Source organism: Notamacropus eugenii, chromosome 4, assembly GCF_028372415.1.
Source record: "Notamacropus eugenii isolate mMacEug1 chromosome 4, mMacEug1.pri_v2, whole genome shotgun sequence".
Taxonomy (NCBI): Eukaryota; Metazoa; Chordata; class Mammalia; order Diprotodontia; family Macropodidae; genus Notamacropus; species Notamacropus eugenii.
Genome location: NC_092875.1, coordinates 114,219,936 through 114,229,870, shown reverse-complemented (window position 1 = coordinate 114,229,870; position 9,935 = coordinate 114,219,936). Strand labels below are relative to the sequence as shown.

At 36.7% G+C, this 9,935-nt stretch overlaps 1 pseudogene; it reads right to left on the bottom strand.

Moving 5' to 3' along the window:
* Positions 1 to 800: 800 nt before the first annotated feature.
* On the bottom strand, positions 801 to 1,250 carry LOC140502314 (ATP synthase F(0) complex subunit C2, mitochondrial pseudogene; annotated as a pseudogene).
* Between the last annotated feature and the right edge of the window lie 8,685 nt (positions 1,251 to 9,935).

Here is a 9,935-nt window from a genome sequence, read left to right as displayed (position 1 = left end):
AATGCTATAATATTTATAAGTAATTAATATATGGATTGTGGAGAAAAAAAGTGTTTGTGAAAAGTTCCAGGGTAATAAAGATTATTTATAAATAGATTATAGATTAATTATTAATTATGCAATGACTGAACAAACTACTCAAAAGTGACTATTTTAAAAATTTGTTTGCAAAATAGATTATGCCATAATGACTTTGTGAAGGTGACATTTACGCTGTCTTTACTGATTATTAATCAGTGAGTAGAATGCTGGACCTAGAGTCAGGAAGACTTGAATCCAATTCAGCCTCAACCTTTGTGTGATGCTGGGCAAGTTATTTAATCCCATTTACATCAGTTTCCTCATTGGTAAAATGAACTGGAGAAGGAAAAGGCAAACCACTCCGGTACTTTGCCAAGAAATTGAGCATGACTGAAATGACTCAACAACAGACAGCAACAACATTTGCTAGACACTTTGTTAATAGTTGGGAATATAAATAGAATCATATTATATATAATCATCAAAATATAATTATATATAAGCATATGATCAATAAAAATATAAATAATAAATCAAAGCATTCCCGGGATACAATCTAAATAGGGAATAAATGGAAAGCAGCCTTGCAGGTAAGGTAAGTCACTAGTAGCTGTGGGAACCTTCTAAAGGAAGTGCTGCTCTAGCTAACCCTTTATTTTTATTTTTTTTGCTTATTAATTTAGTATTTATTTGTCTTCCCTCTGTCAAACACTGAGCCCATGGTTTTCCCTAGGGCTTCCTGGCAAGATGGAGGGGGAGATAAACACTAGCTAGAAGAGTCATGGAAGGATCAGGAGGACGAGAAGGAACATTCTGAAATGTTGGGGGCTATAAAAGAAGGCCACCATCAGGCAAAAGAGCCCCATAACCTTAGACAGGGCAAAGTCAAGGATGGTGTAGCAGAAGAGCTGCTGCTTCAGGGAAGGGTTACTGGCATAACCAATGATGAGACTTCCAAATGCAGTTCCAATACCAGCTCCAGAGTCAGCCACCCCTACAGGCCCAATAAATTTGGCTACTGTGTCAATGTTCCTTGAGATGGCGCTAGTTTGAGATCCACATCTGGGGACAAGTGAGGTCAAGGGACCTGATGCTGACAAAATGCCGATGTCCTCATCTGTCCGAGTCTCTGGCCATTTTGGCACCACTGCAGATAACAGTCTACTCAGCAGCTGAGAGCTGCTCCTCACAAGGGCAGGGGCAGAGACAAGCTTGGTGCAGGCATTCATTCTCAGTGGGTGAGGGGCAAAGCTAAAAAGCTGCTAGCAGAGAGAGAAGACAGAGAGGGACTCTAAGTCTTGAAAGAAACCAGGAACTATAAGGCTTGAAGATGAGGAGGGAGAGAATGTTATGTATAGGGGACAGTGAACGCAAGTGTGGAAAAAGGACCTAGAATGTTGTATGTGAGGAATAGCTAGTAAGTCAGTATGGCTAGAACATAGCATCTAGGTAGGGGAGTACGTGTTTAAGATGGAAAAGACAAGAAGGACACAGGCTGTGAAAAGCTTTAAATGTCAAATAGAAGTCTTTATATTTGATCTCATAGGTAATAGAAAACTATTGGAGTTTATTGAGAAAGGATGTGGGATTGTCTAATCTTCACTCTAGGAAAATGGTAGCTGTTTAGAGGATGGATAAGAGTGAGGGAAGACTTAAGATGGGGCATTTAATTAGAAATCTATTGCAATAGATGGTGTCAGAGATGATGAGTGCCAGAACCTAAGTAATGGCTATGTGAGTGAAGAGTATGGGAGTACATCGCAAAATTTTATAGAGTAAGAAATTATAAGATTTGGCAATTGGTTGGATATGTAGTGATGGAGAAAGGAAATGAGAATGACATCAAGATTGTGAACCTGGATGTAGAAAGGATAGTGATGCCCCTGACAATAATAGGGAAGTTTAGAAAAGAAGTGGGTCTTGGGGGTAAAGGTAATGAGCTCCATTTTGGATATGTTGAATTTAAGGTATATATAACACATCCAGTTTGAAATGTCCAGTAGTTTGTGATATGGAACTGGAACTCATAAGATATATTAATGCTGGATAATTAGATCTGACTATAATCTGAATAGAGATAAGGATTGAATCCAGAAGTCCCAGAGACATAACCAAGTGATATCATATAGGGAGAAAAGAGATGAAATTTCAGGATGTTGGGGGACATATGACATTAATGATTGCAGGGTCTTTGACTCCATTGTGTATTTGTGGCTTATACATGTACTGAAAATGCACATAAAAAAATTGAAGTATAGCAAGAATACTAATATATTTATTTAATGTAGACATAGAAATAGTTCCCTTTTTAAAATTTGCTATCAACACAATAATATAATATATATGATATCATATGTTATACAAATAATCTAATATAAATAATGCTAATATACATAATATAAATGATAGCTAACATAAATTGTGGTACCATGAAGAGAGAAAGTTTAAAAACTTTATAGTTTTGCATAGTGTTAAATAATACATTATCATCTAAAAGAAATAAGTATGGATTCTAAATTAAGGAATAAAGATGCCAACATATCTTAAATGACATCGACATATAAGACTCTACTGAAAAACATTCATTAAGTAGCCTTTCCATGTCGTGGAATCTTTATCCAAAGATATTACATTTGTACTTGAACATAATATGTGTAAAATTCTTTTTGTATGTCAAAGAAAAGGATACTGAAGGATTAGAATTTGAAACTGGAAGTCAAATTAAGCAATTGCGTAAAAGTGATTCAGAATCTTGGTTTCCTACAGGCATGGTACATAAAACAACATTATCAAGTAAAGAGGGTTGCGTGTATTAAGAGACTTGTTGGTGTACTGAAATCAAAGTTCAGTTGGAAGAACAGTTTTGAAGCAATTAATGCTTACATAATACTATTCCTAACATATGTTTTTAGAATCATGAAATGGACCTTAATAGATTGAAAAGTATCCTAACAAAAATCTGTGTGTTATGAATGAAAGTCAAGCTCCTGAGGGTACCTTAAAACATTTGTGAAAAGATGAATACTCTTCAATCAAAAAGGAGGAAGATTTGGACATGTTCTCAAAGTAAATGATAAGTAGTTTAAAATTTTACAGAAATAATTTTGGAACAAGAAGATATTCCTTCTTTAAGAAACAGTAAAGTCTGAAAAGTCGTACATGCTACTGGATTTGTCCAAAGTAATTGCAGTATTTGGAAGGAATCTATGAAATAACTATAATCCGAGAGGGAACTCAAAAGGTCCTCCCAGGGCAGTCTCCATTTGAACTCAATCACCAATATGTCAACAAAAAAAAATTGGACAAATGGTCAAGTCATGTGAATTTCTTTATCTAAACAGAAGGGAGACAGATTCTGAGAGAAGACTGGAGATTCTCAGACTTGCTTCAATTGTACCACATTTCCTCTCTCATCACACCTCGCATATATTACAGAGTTGTAACCACAACAACTATTGTATTATTCTTATTTTGTACTTCTCAAGCTTATTTCAACGGAGGCAGATACAAAAAGTATTTGCAATACAACTTTTATATTTAATGAATTAATGACAGATTATAGAATACCTGCTTTGAAGATTATACAAAGAAATGGTAAAATCAATTAACCAAACAAAAACAACCTCTCATATATATTACTGCAGGCTGCAAAAGTTTAGCATTAACTAAATTTCCAGCAAGATAAAATATGATGGCTAGGATTTTCTAACAGAAACTATCTCTTAAAAACTAATGAAGAAATCCATGTACTTCACATACATATTGTAGACAGTCTTTCAGAATTCAACCAACAAAGCAGTCCTGGAACTAGATAATTAGCATAGATAAAACGATTGTTCATAATAGCCTGAAAAAATGTTGATCAATAAAAAAAATTAAGAACATTTTATATTGATTTCACCATACCAAATACTCAGAATGTCCAAGTCATATGGAGTGAAACCTTACAAAATGTAGAATCCTAGCTGAAGAAATCAGTCATATAGGAGAAGGGTAAAGTCTGTATCATCCCCGATGTCCTTATTTCCATGAAGATGCCCTGAAGTTGAGTTATTCAACTCTGCAGAAGAACCTGTATCTCAAAAATGCCCTTATTCAATTACAAAAAAGTTATTCTATCTGTGTAATAGTCATTAGTACATTAAATATAAGATTTGCAAAGCAGCTTATCCCAGAACTGTTTCTGTCTGAGTCCACTGAAATAAAGTTGAAAAGAACAAAAAAAAATACACTAGTTCATATTTATAAAACCTTTTAAGGTGTCCAAAGTGTGTTGAGAGAGGAAGTATAGTTGAAAGATAATTATATTTGGTATCAGAAAACCCTACATTTGCCTTCAGTAAGACATTTAACTCAGGTGGGGCTCAATGTCCATGCACATACACACACACACACACACACACAGCGAAGAAACTGAACTTAATGATCTTTAAAGTCCCTTCTAATTCACATCTATGATATAGTGCATACATTATAACCTGTAGTGCTCATTTTGAGGTAGGTTTTGTTATTACTCCCATTTTGTGCATAAGGAAAGAGAGGCCAATGTAGCTAAGTAGATTTTGCAGGGGTACACAACTAATACAGAATTTGCAAGCCAGGGAACCAATGTGACAATCTGACAGGCCTAGGAAAACACTTATCTTCCACTTCTCCAACCAATCATTACGAGAGCAGAAATAATGACTTTTATTGTGGAGCTAGAACAAATTAGTGAACTATCCAACCTAGAATGGAAATTTTAGGTACACTCATATCTCAGTTATTTACTGTTCATTGAATATAGAGTCATAAATGGGGAGGAAGTCCTTTATCCTAATGACCTGGCCAAAATGTTCACCAGCCCAGAATATCATGCATGGCATAGGAGGAAAAAAAATGAATTGATTGACCATTGTCCATATACTTCGATGAAACTCCCAATAGGCATTATTTCATGTTAGTCCTCTAGAATCTCATGAATTGGTCTATATCCCAGAAATGGAGCAAAGCAAATGCGGTTATTACCTCTTCTTGACAGCAAACAGAGAGAGATTTGGAGTGTATGATGAACAACCAAGTAGCCAGCCAGTCATGGGAAACCAACGCTACTTTGTTTGAGATTGTTTTCAATGGATAACATGCCAGCTGGTAAACTAGAATAGCCCTGCTGGTGTCAGGCTGTGTGCCCGGGACCAGCCGGAGCCAAATTCGTGAAGCAGATAAAGTTTATCTGACTCCTGTTTTAGCACCTCTCTACCCTGTTCCTGGTACCTTGACCCCCTTGTTGCCTGTACTGTGCCCCATTTCTATAGGACCTTATACTAGTCCAGCTACCAGTATCCTTTCAACCATGAGCATTTTTTTAATGGAAAGTTTGTTAATATCTTTTGTTGTTTACATTACAGTTATTTCTATGTACTCTAGCACTCCTCATTTAAACAAATGACCTCTCCCCTGTAACAAAGAAAAACAATTAAGTACAACCAACCAATATAGCAACCGTGTCTGACAGCATGTGCAACATTCCACACTGATGGTCGTTCACGCCTTCAGTGAAAGGAAAGAGGCATAATTCCACTGCTCTAGGACCCAGATTGGATATCACCATTTTGTAGTGCTCTGTACCTCTAACAAGACTTCTGCAAGTGCCAGCTACACCTGATACACTGTGCTAGGCACTAGGGAAGATAAAGAGATATGTAAGAGGTAATCTCTTCCTTCTGGAGCATGAAGTCTCAACCTGGGATGCACAGAACCCAAAGGAGTACATAAATAGATTTCAAGGATTCTGTGAACCTGGATGAGTTAAAAAATATATGATTATTTTCACTATCCTCTCAATGAAATTTAATCTTTCCATCGATCATGATTGAAAAATAAAATATTCTGAGAAGAGATCCATGGGCTTTACCAAACTGCAGAGGTCCATGACATACAAATGACTAAAAATTCCTGTTCTAGCCACTTACGGTCTAGAAAGGGTTATAAGAATTATATAAAAAACCCTAATACGTAAAATAGAAAAGAAGTCACTTAAGTTTTCAGAGCTCTGGAAAACTCTCTAAGAGTATAAATTGAATTGGGAGAGGAAGAGCAGAAGGAGAATTCATCTTAAAATGAGGTTCTGTTCTTATCCCTATCTCTATTTTCCTTTCCCTATCCTTACCCTGTCCCTCTCACTTGTCCATATCCCTACAAAACAGAAAATGGAAAACGTAAAAGTGGGGTATAAGCAGAGTGCTCTGAGAGTAAATATAATGGGAAAATTATTTCTAAGTAGAAAAAATATGAGAAAACTTAAGGATAAAATGATATTTTAGCTAGATATGGAAGAATGAATAAGATTTCCCTAGGAGGGAAAGGGAGGGATTATACTTGTAAGAAAGAGTATGAAAAAAAGTATGAAGGCAGGAAAGCACTGGATATGTTCATGGTTTGGCTGGAGTATAGGGTAACTGAAGGAGAATTCATGAGTGATAAAACTAGAAGTGGGCAGATTGTGAAGAGCCTTAAATGGAAGGCTAAAGAATTTGGATTTTATTGAGTAAGCTTTGGAGACCCATTGCTGGTTTATGAGCCAGGGAGTAATATAGTCAGGTTAGTGAATTTGGAACATTAATCCTGAATAGAATGGATTATACTGAAGGCACTAGGTTCAGAGGCTGTTGCAGTAGTCCAGGTATGAGGAGATGAAGGCCTGAACAAGAATGGTTGTAGAAATGAAAACTGCAGAACCATGAAATCTCAGGGAGAGAAGGGGCATAATTTAATCCAAACTGTACCTAAATAAGAATTCCTTCAATGGAACACTCTAAGAGCAGTCATATAGCTTTTGCCTGAAGATTTTTAGTGGAGGGAAACATATTACTTACTGGGGTATATATTTTGCTTTTGGATAGTTATAATTAGAAAAATTTCCCTGAATCAAATTTAAATCTGTCTTTCTATAACCTCTATCCAGTGGTTTTAATTTTATCTTCTGGGAACAAGTGAAATTCTTATTCAATGAATGGGCGTTACCTCACCCTAAGTGAGTCCCTGAATAGATCTTGGCCTAAAGAGGCCAAGGTCTCACAGTGCATCCTGGGTCATCTCCAGTCATCTTGATAAATATCTGGTCACTGGATTCAGATGGCTCTGGAGGAGAAGTGAGGCTGGTGACCTGCACAGTTCTTCCTCACTCAAAACAAAGTCAAGTGCAAGTCATGTCATTATTTCTCTGATGGCATGGTTTTTTTGGCAACAAAGGATGAACACAACACAACAATTCTTTTTCTATGTGAGTCCTTCAAATACATGAAGGCTACTATCATGCCCTCTACCACCCAAGTCTCTTCCTCAACCAATCCAAAATTAGCATTGTCTCAAGGACCTACAGAATTTTCTTGAGGTTTCTCTTGAGGAGACATTATCTTTATGAATCCTAAAAATCTCTCTAGAAAGAAAGGTTAGATCCATATAGTGGAAAGTTTTAAATATTAATAGAGGATTCTGTAGTTTATTCAAGAGACAGTGGGTGATCAGTAAAGTTTCTTGAGCAGTGGGTCAATTTGATTAGATCTGTGCTTTGGGAATAATACTTTGGAAACTCTGTGGTGGATAATTTGAAGAGACCAGAGACTGGTAACAGGAGATCATTTATGATGCTATGGCAAAAGTCCAGGCAAGAGGTGATGATGACCTGAGCTAGAACACTTGTAATATAAATAGAGAGAAGGGAATAGATAGGTGAGATGTTGTCAAAATAAAATTTACAAGGCTTAGCAATTATTGGATATGAGTGGTAAAGGAGAATGAAGACTCAAGGATGAATTCTATGTTGTAAACCTGGACAGATGGTGGTACCTTCAAGAGAAATGAGGAAGTTGAAGAAAGGTGGATTTTTTAGGCAGGGAGGGCAAGAGAAAACTATGCTCACTTTTTGACAAATTGACTTTAGAGGCAGAGCCAGGATCAGAACCCAGATGTACTGATTTCCAGTCCAGTGGTCTTTATAGTACGTTACTCATTGAATGAAGGACCTTGGAGGCAGTTAAGATGTCTATGGAGCATCCAGGTGGAGATATCTAATAGGCAGTGGGAGATGTGGGAATAGAAATCTGGAGAGAAACTAGGGAGTCATCTTCATAAAGAAGATAATTGAATATGGGAGCTGATGAGATCACGGAGAATCTCTCTTTCTCTGTATATATATGTATAGACATAAGATATATAGATATAGATGTAAATATAGATATAGATAGGCAGGTAGAGATTGGTGTATATGTCTATAGTTATTCTCTCTCTTTATATACATACATACATATATATATATATATATATATATATATATATATATATATAGAGAGAGAGAGAGAGAGAGAGAGAGAGAGAGAGAGAGAGAGAGAGAGTCAGACAGAGACAGAGACACATATAGAACAAGAAAGAAAGACCACAAAGTCAAGTTTCTGGAAGAAACTGGAGGGCTTTGATAAATAGGCAAAAGCACAGGGCTTGACACTGGCAAGATGAGAAGTCATCTTTTCTTCACAAGGAGGAAGAAAGAATGCAGAATAATTTGAGTTCATGGAATGATGAGATCATATGGCTAGTGCTAGAAGGAAACTTACAAATCATCCAGTCCAACCCTCTTGTTTTATGGATATGGAAACTAAGACCTAAGGAAATTAAGTTAAGTGACATGTGCAGGGTAACACAGGTAGTAAGTGGCAGAGATGAGATTTCCGCTCATTCTCCATGATTTCAAATTCAGTAGAGGAAGCTAGATATAAGTAGCCCTATTTTTTTTCAGTGAAGTATGATGAGAACTCCTCTGTAGAGAAGGAATTGAGGTAAATTGAGGTTAGTTCTTTAGAACTAGCATTGTGGTTTAGAACAAACATTGTGGGTAGCATGGTAAAGAACCAATGAAGAAAGTGTAAAAAAATTAGCATGCAGCAGTGAGGACCCAGTGAGTTTGGAGAAGATGAATTTGTAGGGGACTCAGTCAGCATGATTGTGAGATTTCCATCAGTAGTGTCTGATTATACTTGAGCCAAAATAGAGAAAGAAGATGGTGGGAATAACCCAGGCTCGATGTTTGGAAAGAATGAGTGACATCTGTGTGATAGTTAGAACTTATATAGCACTTTGATGATTGCAAAACACTTTACTATATCATTTCATTTGATCTCCACACCGTCCAAAGGATTAGATGACAGTGTAAAGGTGAACTGGCCAACTATGGAAGAAAAATATTGAAGGAAGGAAAATGACGCCAAGAGTAAGGATGATGGCCTGGGGAATCAGGTGCATGTGGAGTAACTGGGGGATAAGGTGAGGACAGAAAGCAGATGCCAAAGTTCCAACACAAGACAAGGAAAGGAATTCAAGTCTTATCAAACCATTGATCTTGATAGGGGAATGTCACACTTTAACTGACAGCCACAATGTTTGAGCAAAGTTCAAAAGAAATTTGTACTAAATATAGAAGGCTGATAATGTAACATCATGATCCTCACCATCACCATAGCTGATATTGATAAAACACTTTAAGATTTGGGTCTTCATCAATTGCAGAACAAAGTCTTCATTTGGGGAGGGGAGGCAAACAAGACCCAGGGCAATTGCTGGGCAGACTTCTTAAATGTATTTAAAATCCACCTAGAATGAACTATGCACCCAGAACTAGGTTTTATTGAGGCTGTCTGTTCATCTCAAATAATTTCCCAAACAATCCAGATCTCCATCCAATAGAGAAAAAGAAGTCAAACTTTTTGTTTGTTGTTTTGTTTTTAAGAAATGTCATACCATGAAATACTGAAAGGGCACAGGAGTTTGAAATCAGATGATCTTGGATTAAGAATTGGCTCTGTTGTCCTAAGGAGTAGGACAGCTAATCTTCACTTGCTTTGTGACCTTGGGCATGTCTCTTTCTTTCTCTTGGCTTTCCA